We start from the raw sequence: 18,660 nt of genomic DNA, 5'->3' as shown, positions 1-18,660 counted from the left end.
GTGTCATACAGAATGCACCCCTCTCCTCCCAACCTTTGCTACTACGTGAAGGAGGATGGGGGGGCGGTGGAGACAAAATTAAAAACTGTCCTAAGTTTTTCAGTGGCTTGGAAAAGTGTGCGTGTGTGTGTTGCCTAGCTGTAGTTACTTAGAATTACATAGTGCAGTCTAAAATCTTTACTAAAAACGTGTGTAATGACACAGGTTGGTAAAACCGACCTCTTCACTTCGTTCAATAAATCCCTCCCGAATGCTCTTGTATTCTCTGAGGCAGTTGGACGTATTAGGGTCAAGCATCATTGCCAAGGGCTTGAACAATAACCTGGCATAACACCGTGTGTCTGCTGGACTAGCTGGGATCCAAGTGACACAAAGGAAACGAGGCTGAAGTATAGGGCTTGCTATACAAAAATAAATCCTGCTAAAGAAAACAAAAGGGAAACATTAAGACCTTCAGAACAGCCCGGTTTTCTATGGGGACAGGGTAAAAAATCTCAACTTACTAGTCAAAAGACTTTTTGTTTCCCCTGACGGGAAGGAAATGGCCCGCTGTCCCGTTGTGTGAGGAATACAATGTGCCAAGTGGGAAAAGCGTGGAATCTCTTTGTCATGAATTACTCCGACCAACCTCAATCAAATTAGGAAACCACAAATGAGGGGAATTAACTCCTGAGTGAGAGGGTCATCCCTTTATGTGAAGGCCTGATCTCTCGCCGAGCCCTGGAGTGGGAAGACTCATTCAAACAGAAAGTACAGACCGCCCTGTGGGTACGGTTTCCTTTGACTGATTTAAATGCAGTCATAGAAAGTACAATGTCATAACTTTCCCTCTAGACAAACAGGTTCTTTATGCCACTGTTTCAGTCAAGGGAGTCAAATAATGCCTTTTTTATTGCAGTATTTTTAGACATTGGATACATCTGGAAAAATATTCAAGCAGATAATTAGATTGCATTAGCAATGTGTCTGTTGTGGTTTCCCGATCCCAGAGAAGGCAGCCCTTTATGAAGCACTTGGCCACAGTATCCACGAAATCTACTGTGTAAATTGGCCCGCACTAAAGCATGTGGAAAACATTTTTTGGCTGAAATTCGAAACCGTTCATGTGGCTTTGAGACTGGGAAGCTCAGGCTGCCAACATCAATAGAACTTTGTACTACAAACCCAAATGGTCATTTAGACATGTGTACTTCTCTGCTCACAAATGCACTGAGGTCAAATATTTTTTAATCTTGGGAATTTTTCCTCTTTATACAGCCTCATATTTCATGCAGGAAATGAGACTGAGTACAACAAACACAAATCATTGAGACTGACAGAGCATATTGGGTTCAAAACCCAAGCCTTGACTCTAATTGCTCTCCAAAGGCCCCTGGCTCAAGGTAACTGTTGATTTAGTTCAGCTGTTTTCAATCAGCACTGTAAGGTCTCACTAAGACAAACTGGTGAGGCAGCCTTACATTTGTACCCGGGGCTCCCTTGGGTTTAAGTATAACACAGTTAGCATTTTAAAAATTGCGTTTGTCTGTGCGCTGCAGGCAGTAATTACAAGCAGGCAAATCTTTTGTGAAAGATGGTGTGACCTTCCTTCTGGTGAAAGAGTGATGATGGCTTCTAGAGGAGGAAAAATAATGTTTCCATTCAGAGTTCAGAGAGGAGGCCCGCCTCTTTTCAAATGGTTGCCAAATTTGACAGCCAGTTTGTTGTTGTGTTTTGGTGAATATCAGAGTAATTTATTGCTTTAGGGGGCCAATTTCTTGGTATTACTTAACTGTTGAAGGATTTTAAAAAGCATACTATTCTGAACTCACAGAAGAGTGATTGCTAAATCCTTAGTTTTTCTATGCAGCCTGCAAGTAGTAGTAAAACATTTAAAGATCCGAATATGTATATTTCTGTTTGGCATAATGTTCTCAATATGTTGTCGACTTTGAAGTTGCAGAGTGGACTTTAAAATGAATACATTGGCTATGGACTTGAATTTGCATATGGGAATCAAGTGTAAATGTCTAGTCTGGACTAAAAAACTGAGACTATAAAGACAGACTATGTTGCTAATAGCGCCCAGGGTAGCCCAGTTCCATATGTAGTTAATAGCTTCCCAAGGACAGACAGATTGCTGGGAGAACAAAGAATTTTTGTTTTAATAAATCTCTGGTTACAATTCATTATTTTCTCTCTCTCTTTATATGTATGTGTATATATATACATATATATACACACACATATATATTTATACAAATATAAACATATATACAAATATATCCTCTCCAACACCTGGAAGAGTACTAGGCACACAGTAAGTGCCAAATAAATATTCTTGATTGACTAACACTGATGGAAAAAAATATAATATATATATATATATATAAATAAATATGTTGTCTTGCTTTGAAAGGCTAAACATATACTTCTATGTTGCAAATCACATAAATTGCCCAAGGAATCTTAATTTTCCAAAAAGAAATTATTCACTTAAATATTAGCTCATCATGTTAAGTAAAACTAATTTAATAAATGTTCGTTTTCAATTTTTCAGAACTCTATTCTTTGGAGAAAAGAGCATGCATGTACATGTGTATACATATGTGTTTATGCCTGTGATAGTGTGTGAATATATTTATCTAGGAATATTTTTATATCTGTTACTTTTCTTGAAGTTGAAACAGTTCCTCAAAGTACATACACATATGTGGGCATGTGTATACACCTATAAACATGTAGATACCCATGCATATAGGGATGTGCAAATGATGATATAGTACACTTTTCACTTTCTATAATAAGGCAAATTTTCCAGAGTTCTGTTACTCAATGAAACAAAGACCCCAAGTAGTTAAGCTATGCTTTTGTTACATGCAGAAAACTTTTAGGAAGTTATATTTCACTCCTTTAACTGTAAGAGTAATAAATATTGCTTCAATTAAACTAATTTGTCCAAAAACATTTATTGCAGTTTCCAAATGTGCATAACCCAGGATGAATACTGCACATCAAGAGAAGCTGGCACATCAAAATATCATTTATGCCTCATCTAGATAAAACATCATAATATATATGATGACTTGAACAACTTCAGTGTTGGTTTCCAAAGTAAACTGGCTGGAAATCACATAAGTAACTTGGCTTTAAAGCAAAGCTCTTGCAAGGAGTGGTTACAAGGTAAATTGCAGAAGCCATTATTTTAGCTGCATTTTCTCTAATGCATCTGAAATGTCTGAAGGTGATTGTAGAACTCTCACCTACACTGCTTTCAGGAACAGCAATTATGAAAACCACATCTAAAAACATTCTTTCAAGTGTGAAGTCATGGGATCTTGTGTGCAGAGAAAAAAAATTAGAAATGGAGGCTTTCCACCCCTCAACATGGAGTTAATACTCAGGCGGGTAAGGGTTTAAGTCCTTTTGTTGTCACTTACCGGCTATATAACCTCAAGCAAGTCATTTACTTCTCTGAGATTATTACGAATATTAAATGAGATAACAGGCAGAGGCCTTGGAATGTGGGAACACTATGCCATAGATTCCCTATTCTATGATATTCATTTTTCTCATTTTAATATTTCTGAACACAGGAGGTATCTTACAATGGACTCACTTTCTGTTTTCCCCCCAAAAGGATTAAGTTAATACATCCTAAAATTGTGGAAGTATGTTCTTCTTTAGTTCCACGCCCTTCTTTCTTTCCACCACCCCCATCCCACCTCCATCAGCACTCCGGAGCCTTCAGTTTTGGTTCCCAATGGACAGCTTGGCCTAGTGATCAAGAATTTGGGCTTTGGAACAAATGATCTCTGTTGGAATCCCAGTTCCACCACTTGCTAGCTGTTGATCTTGGGCAATTTATTTAACCTTTTAAAGCTTCCAATTCCTCATCAGCACAAAAGAGGCTTGTATTATGAAACCCATTATTTTAGGATTTTAAACTGTCAGCACTGTCTGTGGCACGTAGGAAACGTGTACTTGCATGTTGGTTAGCAGCTTTTATCATCAGGCCTGGCTTGTAAGGATGACAGATGACAATGTTTGGCAGTGTATTTAGAATACTTGCTTGCTTCCTGGATCATCTCATAATGATATTTGCCAGTCAGAGCACAAACTTCACTGATTTGACTCTAATTGGAGTTATTTATAATCACTCAGAGCCCCCACTTGCTTCTTGCTCGGCAGCTCTCTCTGAGAGTTCCCATTGTCACCTCCTTGATATTCAGAATCGGCTCCCACATGTCCTTTGGCTCATGTTCTCTATTTCTGCTGTGTCTGTCCCTTGTGAGAGGACCTCCCTTCTGCTGGCCACCAACATTCTGTCCTTAGAGAGGAAATTACACACCTCTACTTTAACCAAGCCACGTGTGAAGCAAGTTCTTTCCTTAATTCTACTCGTTACCTTGATTACTGGATTGTAAATTTTTAAATTACTTAAATGAACAATAAAGATGATGGAAGGGAAAGATTTTGAGAAATCACTTTCTTTTTAGCCTCTGACTTCTTCCCACCTATTCAAGGCCAGTTCTTTCCCTTCTTTGGAGCACCTGGAACCAGGGTAAAGCTCAGAGAGAGAAGGAATATCTTTCTTTCTTAAGCCTAAAAATCTATTCCTGACCCACGAATGACCTACTCTCAGTTGACTGACAGTAGGTGTACCCATCCCATAATGCAAAAATACCGTCTGTACCAATGGGAATGTGATTTTGCTTTATAGCTAAGAACCAAAAGGTGTTTCTGCACACCAGGCACTCTATCACATCTTCTCTCTTCCCTTTTCCTCTCACATGCTCCCCACTGCCCTAAAGTATCAAGGGCATTTTACAGTTGACCCTACACACTCAACCATTCCCATTACCCAATGAGGCATGTAGCTCCTCAGCCTAAGAACGCATGCATCTTGTAAAGAAGGGCTCCTGCCTGTCTCTACTTGTGCTTCCTTTGTAAACATGGCTCCCCTGCCCTGATGTTCCCCATGCTGCAAGACAGCAAGAAAAGGCCAACTGGGGACCTGTGGTCATTGTCACAGTCAACATGGGTACACAAAGATACCTTGGGGCTGTTGATAATCCAGAAAACTGACTACTATGGCTATTTTCTCTTTTTCTTTTCTTTATTTGGCCTCCTAACAATTATTCTGCCTTTTCAGGTCCAAAAGCACGCCTTTTTGGCCTACTGCATGCCGACATATATGGGTTAAATAAATATGATTTTTCTTGTTAGTCGAAAGAATGCCTTCTCTATTCTCACGGTTTATACTTGCCATTTAATTTAAAACATAGTTTGTTCCCTAACTACACATCATGGCACTGAAATAGGTTCAGGGTCATGGAATCAGAGACCTGAGTTTTAGGAAGCACTAGATAAAAACAGTGGGAGCTTGATGAGTCGTTTATATTCTGCTTCAGTTTCCTCCACCATAAAACGGGCTGGATTCTGTTTGTTGTGTGACTATTTTCTGGCTCATGCCTGAAGTTCTGCTACCCACTGAAGGGAAACTTGCTTTTCCCTCAGGTCTTTATTTAACTTTTTCAGTTCCCTATAAGCTCTATCCCTTACAACTTGAAATTCATGAAGCAAAAGAGGTTCTAGAAAGCAAATGAGCTGCCCAGGTAACAGAAGTCAGGCGAGCCTTGCTTGCTCATCCAGAGGCCAGTCCCCACAGGAGAAGAAGTCACTCAGTTCAAGACTTCATAAACGGTAGGTTCAAAGGTCGATAAATTTCTTTGAAATCACCATAGTGTAAACTGGAGGAAGAGAGAAAGATATTTTCCTTTGCTAATTGTAGGACAAGCAATTGGTGTTTATGTTCTTGGTTTCTCTTGATCTGCCTTTTGCTTCCTGGGGCTACTAGGCTATCTATAAGGAACCAGGCAAGTAAGTTAGGGGCCTGAAGGCTCTCTTACCCAACTTCTTGAATTCTTTTTTGTGTACCCCATCTAAGTAATGGTTCCCAATCTGAAATCCAACCACCACCTGCTAAGAATTCTGACTCAGTGGTTCCACAGTGCACCTTAAACCTTGATAGTTTTTTTTTAAAAAGCAGGTGATTCCAATTGCAGCCATCCATGAGTGAGAACCAGCGCTCTGAAGCCTCTCCATCCTCTCCCATTCTGTCCCTGGCTGCCATGAGGTACCCACATATAGTCCCATGTGAAGGTAGAATTGTGCCCTCATCTCATTAGGGGCGTGAATACAGGAGCTATGCCATCAAGTTGACAGGTGGGACAAATGGATGAGAGAACAGACAGTAGAAGGAGGAGAAGGGATGGGCAAGAAGGAGTGATAAAGGACAATTTGTCTCCTGCCAACATTAGGCTTACAGGGCTTTTCACTTAAATTTTTTCCGTAACAGAGAACTTTAGAGTTGTCTTACTGCTACTCAAAAAAAAAAAAGAAGACTGCTTTCATTCTGGAAGTTCTGCCTAAATATGCCCAATCTATTTTTTCAGATGTTGCCATGGGAAATAATATTTTTCTTCTTCTGCAAGCCTGAACAAGGAAGACAAAGACCAAATGAGAGAAAGAAGGGCGGCACAACTCCATGGCTTTTTGATTATTTTAGGACCTCACATACCCATGCCCTGACTCCAGTGTGAGGCCCTGCTCTTGGAAAGGAAAAGATACATTTGACTTTGTCGGAAAGAACAGCTCAGCAGTAGAACCCAGTGGTATGCCTCCCCAAATTGTATATTTTAAATGGATAACCCTACTCTGAGAATAATTTCTATTATGTCAAATGCACCCAGAGTAAAGACTTATTCATTTATGACTTGTGATGGGCTAGACGTGTTCTCACTAAATTGGATTGCATTTAGTATATGTGGGAAGGGCAGCTCTAAGTGATAAAGGGTGATTTTCATCATGAAAGTACATATTGTACAGGACCAGAGTTGCCAGTGACTATGAAAATTTGCTCCCATAGGACCTTCATGGAAGGGGAAAATAATCTTGAAGATCAAGGAAATGTTGAACATTTGCAGCATGCAGCTTTCTTTGTCTCCCACAGTGCATAATGTGGAAAGAATCAGGAGAGAGTTCCAGGTGGTGATGCATTTGAGCGAGGGCCCTGGCTCACGTACAGTAGGTGGCTGAGGGTGGACTGTGTCAGGCTGGCCTGCCAAGGATGGAAGAGCCGTCACAACGATGGCATGTGGAGTAACGGCTAACGGCAGAGTTTGGGGTCACACCTCTAAACATTCCTGTGTTAGAATTCTTTCTCTACCTCTTAGTAGTTGAGTCTTCACTGGAAAAAGTGCAGTGAGGGAGAAATGGACAGAGAGAGAGAGGAGAGTGAGAACAAGAAATTAGAGACCCTGAACTGAGCTGAGCTGGGCTTCCTCTGCAAGGTCAGTAGGTCCAATATCATCTTAGGAAATGCTCTTCATATCAGACACAAACACCCATGATCATTGTAAAATTTCTGGTCATTACTGAGAACTACGTGGAAAGGAAGTTCTAGTTCATGAGATGCTGCCTATCCTGTAATCAACATATATTCAACTGAGAACACTCAGCAAATCTTATCTAGCAAGCCCCAAGTTTCTGTAAATTATCTGACCATGTAAGATATACAGCAGCATGAAATCACCAGTCCTGGCTGCTTTACTGCAATAAATTTCACCTTCATTTGTAAACATCTTCCCACCAATTTGTGTAGGACAGTAGAAAGCATTTTGTACTAGAAGAACACGAGTTCTATAGCCAAGTTGATGCTGAAAAGTTACTCTTTATGTTCTTCAACTCAGGCCTGGGGTTCCAGGAAGTAAACAGAATTGGATACGATGAACTTGCAGGGGACTCTAAGCCCCATGAGTCTTTCTCACTTGTCACAGAATTTTCACTTTCAAAAAGGTTATAAGAATGTTTGTTTTTCAAAGCAAATATCATAATTACATACAAGAATTTGCGAGGTTCACGAATGAACAATTACAGTCACGGAATGGCAGGTGATTGTTAACCTTGTCTAGACTTAATTATGAAGTCAGTGAGAGTTCATAATTGTTGGAGAATTTGTGAAGCTGAAAATCCTAAGTTTAAGCCTCAGACACCGTTTCGTAACAGATGGTGAGTTAAGGTTAGAACATAATCAGAAACCACTCACCTTTGAAGGAACTAATATAGTGGAGAATTATTACCGGCATAACCCAGAAACATGATAGCTCATTCTTTAAGGTTTTCCCCTCACCTCCTTCTGGTTAACATTTTAAAAATGAGCATACATTTAAATGCAAAGATGTCTTCTTCTATTAAATATTCAACCACCATTTGCCAGTAATCAAATCTTCATGCTCAAATAATCTTTATTAAGTACCAATGTGTGTACTGTGGTGAGTTAGATACTATGCAAAAAAAACCCAAAAAAACCTAACCTGGTATGAACGCAGATGTTCATATAAATAGACAGGCGAGTATAATAAAATTCTTCAACGAAGAAAAATGTAGCAATGTCAGGCAAGAACCCAAGCTAATAAATGAATAAAAAGTATAGTAAAAATGCCTAACAAATTCCTACTTGTAAAGCTTTCTTGCATGACACATACATGTTTTCAGGTTTTATGTATATAAGTAGGGGAACATTTTACTACTTCTCTTTATAGATGCTCTCTCTGTTAAGAAATTTTAGCAGCTGATTTTTACTAAAGACCTTGAGCAGGCTTTCCCACCCTTTCATTATACATGTGCTTTAGTACTCAGATTTTTATGGTGTTGAGTGTATAAGTAACTCTTTGGAACTGAGGGCAATATAAACTCTCTTTGAAAAGAAACTACTGACTGATTCTTGTACTCTGCCAGTATCATCATGACTTTAACTCCTTTAATTAATTTAATTAAAAGTCACATCTATGTGTTCATACATTAATTCATTCTGAATTCTTACAGTTACTCAACAATCTGTGTCCTAATTACTGAAGGTCCATCTTAGAAAACACTTGCTTTTTCTTTCCAGAAGCTCACATCCTGGGGGGGGGGCAGAGGAGAGGGAGACATGTTTCTGAAGAGCTAAGATTATGTAAACCACGCCCTACTGGCGGTATGCCTATTAGGCCAAAGATGATTGGCTACCTAAATAACTCTGACAGTCTTACCATACGGTCAAAATGAGCTGTGTACTCACCAATAAAATACATTCCCTCTACAGCAGGTCCAAAATACAGTCAGCTAAGCAGAATACAACTCAGGAGAGTTCTTATGGACAGTTATAGCTTCTCAGAACCGGTGTTTTTCAACTCTACTGACCCAGGTTTTACTCAGCAGACATCAGAGACATTATTAGTCCAATATCGGGTCAACATTGTGCAATTTGTCAAAGGGGCATCAGAAACCGAAGTCAAAATCGTGGTGGGGGGGTGGTTCTTATCCCAAACACAAATATAAAAACTTCCCTCCTGGATGGAAATTCTGATGTAGTAGGTATTGGGCAAGTCTTGGGAATCTATTTTTTAATGTGATTCCAGATGATTTAGATTATTAGTCAGATGAGGAAACAGCCTTGAATAAATTCAGAATTTATAGCAACATATACAGCCCTAATCAGCAGGGGTTAGATGTGGGAAGGGGAAAATGTATCAACCCTGCTCTAACACAGTCCTCTTATAAAACTTCAGCTTAATCCCTAAACCTGAAGGCCTTAAGCTGTGAGGAAATAACTTTTAAACACTATGGAAGAAAGGAGAAGACATGTTTGATTTTGTACTACTCACGTTGTTTCCCGTCCAAAGTCTTTCTCCCAACTCAGGTTTCTTTCTTTGATTAATTCCACTGTGAGCTTCTGAACTGTCTTGAGTGGCTAATTGAATGCTAAATGAAATAACTTATTTGAGGAAGGCACTAATGCCTATCCAGATGTGTTTCATTGGTTCATACGGTACTTGCAGACACCTTGATTCCTTACACCTCTTGGCCTCTGGGCTAACATGCTGGCCCTGGGAGAGCCCCCTTCTCCATCGTAGCTGATCCTTTCACAGGTGGCCCTCATCTTGGGGCTGGTCAGGAGAGGCCTTATACTCAGCATTTGTGGACAAGAGTTTTCTATTCTTGCTTGGTCAGACAGAGGCTAACAGGGTGGTTATCTACTGAAAAGATGTTTAATAAAACTAAAGCACTTTTTAGAATTTCTTCAACTTTGTGAACTCACTTAAGTAGTAATAGGAACAAGGGCATGCACTGACCTATGGGTCAAGTCTAAAAAGAGAACTGGGAGCCAGACCTTTGAGTCTCAAGCTGTCTCAGAGATCTTCAGCCACAGAGGGGCCTTGCTCAGAGCTTTCTCATCTTCCCTTTCTTCTGCTGCAAAATGTTGCCTTGCCTCTGACCCTCAACCAGTGCCTCAGGGAGATTCACAAAATCTCATCACTTTCAGCTATTAAGAGGGGCATGGAGGTGCCTCACTCTACTTCCTGGTGTTTGGCTGCTGACAGCTTTTGAGTTTCACACTGACTCTCCTGTGGTGTCTGCTTCTGGGTAAGTCAACGGGGACAGGATTCCCCTTTTGGCTGCAGGGAGGCAGGTTCAAATAAAGCAAACTTTCACCTCATTCCATCTCTTAGTGCAATACAAACCTAAGCAAGCCTCTTCTCCTGGCTCTCTCGAGCCATTTTCGACCTGCTTGAGAGGCCTGTCCTGCTCTCCTAGAGACCTCAGTTATGTAAGTGATAAGCCATTTTATACCCTCTTGTGGGTATGGGCTCTCATCACTCAACATTACAATCAAATTTGAGGTGAGGCCCCACCAGCCTCTGCAGGTGACTATGACAAGCATCTAGTCTAGTGCAGTTTAAAACCCCAATGTCAGATCTAATGCCTTTCCCTAAGCCAGTTATGTTTTAGCTTTGCAACTCCAAAGTGTGTTTGTATACAACACATGTGAATATACAGGTGCGTGTCTGTGCTTGTGCTCATTCACTCCTCTGTAGCCCCATTTTGGGATTAGGATTCGCTGGAGGTGGTGGTTTTATGCATTTTTTTCTCCTCTTACAAAGCCTAATTCTACTCATGGCAAGTGCTGGAAGAAGGAATAAGGAAGCAAAGGACAAAGACCAGCTAAGGGCCATTTGCTCTTATTTGACCCTGCTTCTCTGGCTAACACTGCCTGCCTGGCCCAATGTCATCTGTCTATTACGTGTTCAAATGCTGGCTCTAGCCTGAGGCACATCTAGCTTCTTATAGGTCCTCCCACTGAAGGCTTCTGTTTGTATGCCCATTAGCCCCCACCCCAACAGTAACACATAGTTTCTTGCTTTTGGTGGACATCCTCATAGCGTGGTTCTAAGAAGGCTCAAGTTGAGCTGCTTAACTGCAGTGCCTAGAAAACACATGCATCTTTGCCATGCCAAAAGGTCAGGTGTGCTGACTACTCTACTGCTCACCCTTCTCTGTTGGCTATGATGGGATGCAGTAATGCTCACCAAATATTCCATATGCTTCCCTATACTTCCCAGCCTCTTCTGTAGTTAAGGGGGGTCTGCGTGACCAGATTTGACCAGTGGTCTACAAGTGGAAATTCCACATGCTGTGTCTGGTCAGAGGCAATTCAGAGAGGCTATAAGTTCTCCATACTCTCTTCTTCTTCTCTCTTTTCTTTACTGGCTACCATGAAAGCCAAATGTTGAGATGGAAGCATCACAAGATGGCTTAGCCTAGAACTCCAAGTACCTATGTGAACAGGCCCTATCATGTCCTGCAAACTATGTGAACCTTCACCAGCCATATTAGAAATTGAATGTAAACAAGAACCTTCACTAGCCATATTAGAAATTGAATGTAAACAAGAGGTAACTTTTGCTATTGAAATCATTGAGATTAAAAGCTACTTTCTCACCACAGCAAAATTCACCTTCCCCATCTATCTATCTGTGTACTTATCTGTCAGTCGACTAGATATTTCTATGTAACTATTTTCCCTACAGATACTTATGATCTGAATTTATATCAATATGTACATATTATCTTTGGTTATACATGACTATTTGGAATAAATATGTTATTATCTATTATGCATAATTATTTTATTTGTATGTTATATAAATAATAAATACATGTTTTATAAAATATGTAATATATTCTATCAGTATATGACTACTACTATAATTAATGTAATTGTCATTAGTAAAACAAATAATAAATAAAACAACTTTAAATAAGCCCTGTCTGAAGAAATGATGGGCATAATCACTGTAGAAAATAAGCAAATCAGTAATTAGTACAAGATTGTTATACCCACTGGGAAATAACAATCAGAGAATACGCCAAAAAGTGATTCACTGCATAATTAGATCATAAAGAGCACACAAGACAATTTTTAAAACTTGGAAAAGCAAGATAAACATGTAGAAAATGAAGAAGATAAAATATCACATCTATCATGTCTATCTGGTAGACACAGCCCAAGGGGTAAAAGTCCTGGTTAGCAGCTGAACTGTCACAAAGCTGGTATAATTTACTATGCAAGAGAAGCTTCCTTATTTTTCATGTTAGAATGGGGCCCAGAGTTATGTGTGAAATTCGGCTTCCTGACTCAAATGAAGGCATCTGCAGTAGAGTGCCGAGAACACCAGCCCCTCCTATCCCTGCCTCATTCTCTATTAAATACTGGAGAAGAGATTAATCCACTAGCAACACCTTTAGAATAGCATTCATTTTAACATGGATTTCTTTGTGTAGCTGCCATCAAGAACCAGGAAGGCTGAGATTTTTACCCTACTTGCAGCCTAAGAAGTTATCGCATCACAGTTTCATGGATGATGGCAGAAGTCACAAGGCTCTTAGGTCATAAGTGAAGGATAGTTTATAACTCAAAGCAAAAGCAGTAGCCAGAGTATCAATATTTTTGCAGTAGTTCCATGAACACAAATTCCCACAGGGTGATATAAAGAAGGCCAGATGACACCTGTGTACACAGAGGGTTGAATTACAAAAAGGGAACCCAGAGCTCGGGAAACTCGAATCTTTTATAATGAGTAGTAAGCATGCCTGCCCTTGGCTCCAGATGGAGAAATTATCCCCACCTACAAAGGCTCTTCTCTATATAAATATCCTTGAAAAGACAACCTGAAACAAAGGGAAGTTAGTGCTTTGTTTGTAAGATGTGCAAAGACCCATAGAGTGTCCCAAAAGTTGTCTCCCAACAGTTGCTTAGGAAAATAAAAAAGTCTAAAAAGTTATGTGAAGCAAAAAATAATAGAAGCATGTGGGTTGTATCTCAGGTAGCATGCCAAGCCATGATCAGTCAGACTAGATGGTAATATCTGGGGCCTTTTGAATATTACCATAGTGATCGAAACTTAAATGCTTTGGACAGATAGATCGGGAAAAAAAATTAATGCCTCCTCCACTACCCAGATATTTTAACACTAACAATGGAATATAAGTTTTTGAGAATTATATCTGTCTTACTCCCTAAAATATCCCCAAGTTTCTAAACAAGTGCCCAACAGATAGTACATATTCAGTAAATATTTACCAGTGAATGAATGAATGAATGAAGGTGGCCTCATTATCTTGTAGCAGGTGTATTGGCTACAACATTTTTCTCTGATTAAATCATGCTAGCAATAAGTTTTCTCTGATTAAGTCATGAATACATTCTTAAGCATGTTTCTGTGTAGGTGTTGAGAATTTAAATGTGTATGGTTTTCCTAAAAAAGTATGCATTTTTTTAAATATAAATAATGGAAGCTTTCTATATTTGCCCCTGATTATGAACCAACGACACTAAGAAAGGGAAAAGAAGAGAATGGAAAAAATTTCACGTATTGCCTGTGCATTACAGAAATGATGAGACATGGAGGTTCTAGATAACCTTCTCTAAAGATACCCAGGAGATGATGTGCATGTGTACACGGGGGTGGGGAGGTGAGAGAAAGGTAAAGAAGAGACACTTCCTTAAGCTGCCATCAGGTGGTTCCATCAGCCCTGCACAGCCCTCTGACTTTGAGAGTGGCTACAAATGGAGAGGAGGGACAGTACCTTGGAGTAGGCTGACAAGAGAGGAAGGAAAAACTCAATTCACTTTCATACAGTTTACACTCTGATGTTCTCACCTCAGATAATTCCCTTGCAGCTAGTGAAGAGATGCCCATTTGCTGCCAAAATCAGTAAATACCAACTCAGGATTTACTGTCTGTGATTTATCACAGTTTCCCAAGAGCCAAACTGTAGGAATATTGTGTAACAACATGCAGGCTAAAGTAAGGATAAATGAAAAAGAAAAGAGTGATTAAAACTGATTGTGAGACTTTTCTTTGTTCTTTGCTGGTTTGTTTGCTTTGTATTAATGATAAACATATCTAGGATAATAAGACAAATGCAGTTGACTCTTGAACAACAGGGGTTTAAACCTCATGGATTTACTTAATGCTTGGATTTTTCTCCTGCCTCCGCCACCTCTAAGAGCAAGACTAACCCCTTTTCTTCCTCTTCCTCAGCCTATGTAGTGGACAAGGATGAAGACTTTCATGAAGATCCACTTCTACCTAATGAATAGTAAAAATAATTAAAAGAAAATAGTAAATATGTCTTTCTTATAACTTTCCTACTAAATTTTCTTTAGCTTAGTTTATTGTAAGAATATAGTATTTAATACATACACATACAAAATACTGTATTTCCCTGAAAATAAGACCTACCCCCAAAATAAGCCCTAGCAGGATTTCTATGCATTTGTTAAATATAAGCCCTACCCCCATAATAAGACCTAGTGATGGGCGTGGCTATGCAGCATATGCATTTCGGCACAGAGCAGTAAGGAAGACTGAAATGCCTTTTCTCTGCCACAGCTCCTTTCTCCAAGCCACTCACACTTGTGTGGGTGCACGTGTGTGCATGTGGTAACCGCAGTAGCAGGCATCCTATTGTGCACATGCAAACGGCTAGGGGAAAGGAATTCATGCATTACTAGTGCCAGCCCCACCAATAAGGTTGGCTCCCCCTGTCAGGTTCCAGAAGAAGATAACTTAATTGTATTTGCATAAATGTAGATTGTTGTATTGTACTTAATAAGTACAATTTACAAATATAATACATTAAAAAAATTATGTATACGGCGGTGCCTGTGGCTTCAAACCCAGCCCTGGCCAAAAAAAAAATTTATGTATAGTATTATTTTATTCTTTGGCATATTTCTCATTTGAGTGAATTTTTTTTTAGTAGATTGCTGTTGTTGTTTAAAAGGTCATGAAATTTTTCACAAGAATTTGTTAAATTATATTTCACACATAAAATGGCTTTCAAAGTCTCAACACTTAATTGTGATTTTCCTGATGTCCACACTTTATTTACCGTAGGAAAAATGTGTTCAGTCACAGCATTAGTTCTTGGTAAGGACGGCGTGTATCCCACAATTTTTAGTGCATTATTGTATGGAACATGGTTTGTTTCAAAATGATGAAATATTTCTAAACATTTGTTCTCTCTTGTGATTTTTGCTGATGCCCAAGAGTTAACCTTTTCCTATCAATATATATATATATTTTAATAATGATACCTTGTAAGTCATAAGTGTCACTTTCAAGGCTGGCATTAGACTTTTTGCCACCACTATAAAATATAAATAATACTAGTACTGTCTGCTAAATTCATGAAATAAATAAATTACTTACCTAAATTATCTGACTAGCTGATTTGTTGACATCACTTGTTTAACTAGTGCTAGCACACAGTATGATGTGTATCATCTGAGAGACAGTTACAAAATGTTTTTGTGGTTGCCAATGTCAAAAAATGCCATTGTTCATTAAGTCCAAACAATGGTGGTCGAATTCTAACAACTGATCAACAATGTGAACTTTGATAAGCAGTTCTCGATAATCAGTTCTCAACAATTATTTGTTATTGTTAAAGTTTAACATTATAAAATTAACAAAAATAATATAAAACTCACATCCTGCGGAAATAGCCACATGGCAGTGTTGGGACCAGAAATGCCTCTGAGAGACCACCACACACATGTAAAGACAAAAAGTGCTTTATTTTGCAAGCATATGCCTGGGCTACTCTTCCTTTCAGCATGGCTGGAGGAAGGACGACCCCCTAGTGAAGGGAGCTGAGGTTTTTAAAGCACCTGGAGGAATTTCATTGGGTGTTTTGTCAGGCCAGGCTGGTATTGGCTGAGCTGTTTATGGTTAGGGACCCTAGGGGGAGGGGGCTACTTGTTTGTTCCAGACAGTTTGGCTCCTCCTGAGCTAATTGTCCTTGCCTAGAAGTGAGGGAGGGAGCCAGTCTCCTCCTGATACTGATTCCACCTGGAATCATCTTGCCCAGGAGGGGAGTAGGGAATTTACATTAGCCTTTTATTTATTTATTTATTTTTCTGTCGAGACAGAGTCCCACCCTGTGCCCCTGAGCAGAGTGCAGTGGCTTAGTAGTTCACTGCAACCTCAAACTCCTGGCTTGTGGGCATCCTGCTGCCTCAGCCTCCAGAAGCCGCTGGGATTACAGGTGCTCACAGTGACGCCTGGCTGTGGATTCATGTTTTACTCTGTTGATAGTGGGTTTTGATATATAAAATATTTAATTTTTCATGAAGTCCCAGTAGTCTATGTTTTCTTTTGTTGGCTATGCTTTTGGTGTCATATCTAAAAAAATCACTGCCAAATTCTATGTCATGAAGATTTTCCCTGGTTTTTTCCTAAGAGGTTTATAGTTTTAGGTTTTACATTTATATCTTTTATCCACTTCGAGTTAATTTTGTATGTGGTATTACATACTGCTCAACTTCATTATTTTCCATATGGATATTCAGTTTTTCCAGCACTACATGTTGCAAAGCCTGTTTTTTTCTCATTGAATGGTCTTAGCACCCTGTGAAAATTATTTGATCATATAAGAAAGAGTTTATTTTTTTCATTCTTTATTCTGTTCCTTTGGTTGATATGCCTGACTTTATGCCAGTACCATACTATTATGCTTACTGTAGCTTTAAAGTAAATTTTGACATGAAGAAGTGGGAGTCCACCGGCATTGTTTTTCCTCTTCAAAATTGTTTTGGGTATCCAGGGTCCCTTGAGATTCCATGAGAATTTTAGGATGCACATTTCTATTTCTGCAAAAAAGATCATTGGGATTTTGATAAGAATTTCATTAAATCTATAGATTGTTTTGGGTAGTATTGCTATCTTAACAATATCAAGTCTTCCAATCCATGAACATGGAATATGTTTCTATCTATTTATGTTTTCTGTAATTTCTTCCAGCAATGTTTCATAGCTTTCATTGTACAAGTCTTTCACTTCCTAAATTAAATACATAATTCCTAAGTATTTTTTTGATACTATTGTAAATGGAATTGTTCTCTTTATTTTCTTTTCATACTGTTGATGGTAAATACATAAAAATAAAACAGATTGTTGTGTATTGACTTTGTATCCTATCACTTTGCTGAATTCACTTATTTCTAACAGTTATTTATGGAATCCTTGGGGTTTTCTATATTTAAAAAATCACATCATCTACAAACAAAGATAATTTTACTTCTTCCTTTTCAACTTGGATGCCCTTTTTTATCCTCACTTAATTGCTCTTGCAAGGCCTTACAATACTATGTTGAAAAGAAATGGAGAAAGTGGGCATTCTTGTCTTGATCTTTAAAAAAATGCTTTAATTTTTCACATTATTTATGATGTCTGTTGTGGGTTTGTCATATATGGTTTTATGTTGAGGAAGTTTCCTTCTCTTTCTAGTTTGCTGAGTGTTTTATCATGAAAAGATACTGAATTTTGTCAAATGATGTTCTGCATTTGAGTAATTGAGATCATCAACAGGCTTCTTTCCTTCATTCTGTTAATATGACACAGCACATTGATGAATGTTTGTATGTTGAAATATCATTGCATTCCAGAAATAAATGTCACTTAGTCATGGTTTATAATTGTGTTTATAGGCTACTGTATTCATTTTGCTAGTATTTTTTTAAGGAATTTTTCATTAATGTTCATAAAGGATATTGGTCTGTAGTTTCTTTTCTTGTGACGTCTTTGTTTGGCTTTGATATCAGAGTAATACTGGCCTTATACAATGAATCAGGAAGTTCTCCTTCCTCTTCAGTTTTTTTGGACAAGTTTGAGAAGGATTAGCATTAGTTCTTCTTTAAATTTTCAGAGGAATTTTCCAGTGGACCCATTAGGGCCAGGGATTTTCTTTGTTGGGAGATTTTTGATTATTGATTCAATCTCCTTACATGTTATAGGTCTATTCAAATTTTCTATTTCTTTGTGATTTAGTTTTGGCAGAAAATCTGTCCATTTCATCCAGTTACCAATTTCTTGGTGTACAATTAGTCATAGTACTTTCTAATAATTCTTTTATTTCTGTAGAATCATTAGTTATGTCTCCATTTTCATTTCTGGTTTTAGTGATTTGAGTCTTCTCTCTTTTTTCTTGGTTCCTCTAGCTAAAGTTTTTTCACTTTTGTTGATCTTTTTGAAGAACTAACTTCCAATTTAGTCCATTTTCTCATCCATTGTTTCACTGATCTCTGCTCTAATATTTATTTCCATTCATCTGTTAGCTTTGGGTTAGTTTGTTCTTCTTTCTGATTCCTTAAGCTGTAAAGTTAGGATGTTCATTTGAGATTGTTCTTGTTTTTTAATATGTTTATAGCTATAAGTTTCCTCATTGGCACTGGTTTTTCTGTGTCACATAAGTTTTGATATGTTTTATTTTTGTTTTCATTTGTTA

This window comes from Otolemur garnettii, unplaced genomic scaffold, assembly GCF_000181295.1.
Source record: "Otolemur garnettii isolate 467f Iridium unplaced genomic scaffold, OtoGar3 scaffold00006, whole genome shotgun sequence".
In the NCBI taxonomy this organism is placed as follows: domain Eukaryota; kingdom Metazoa; phylum Chordata; class Mammalia; order Primates; family Galagidae; genus Otolemur; species Otolemur garnettii.
Note: the sequence above shows the minus strand (reverse complement) of the source record.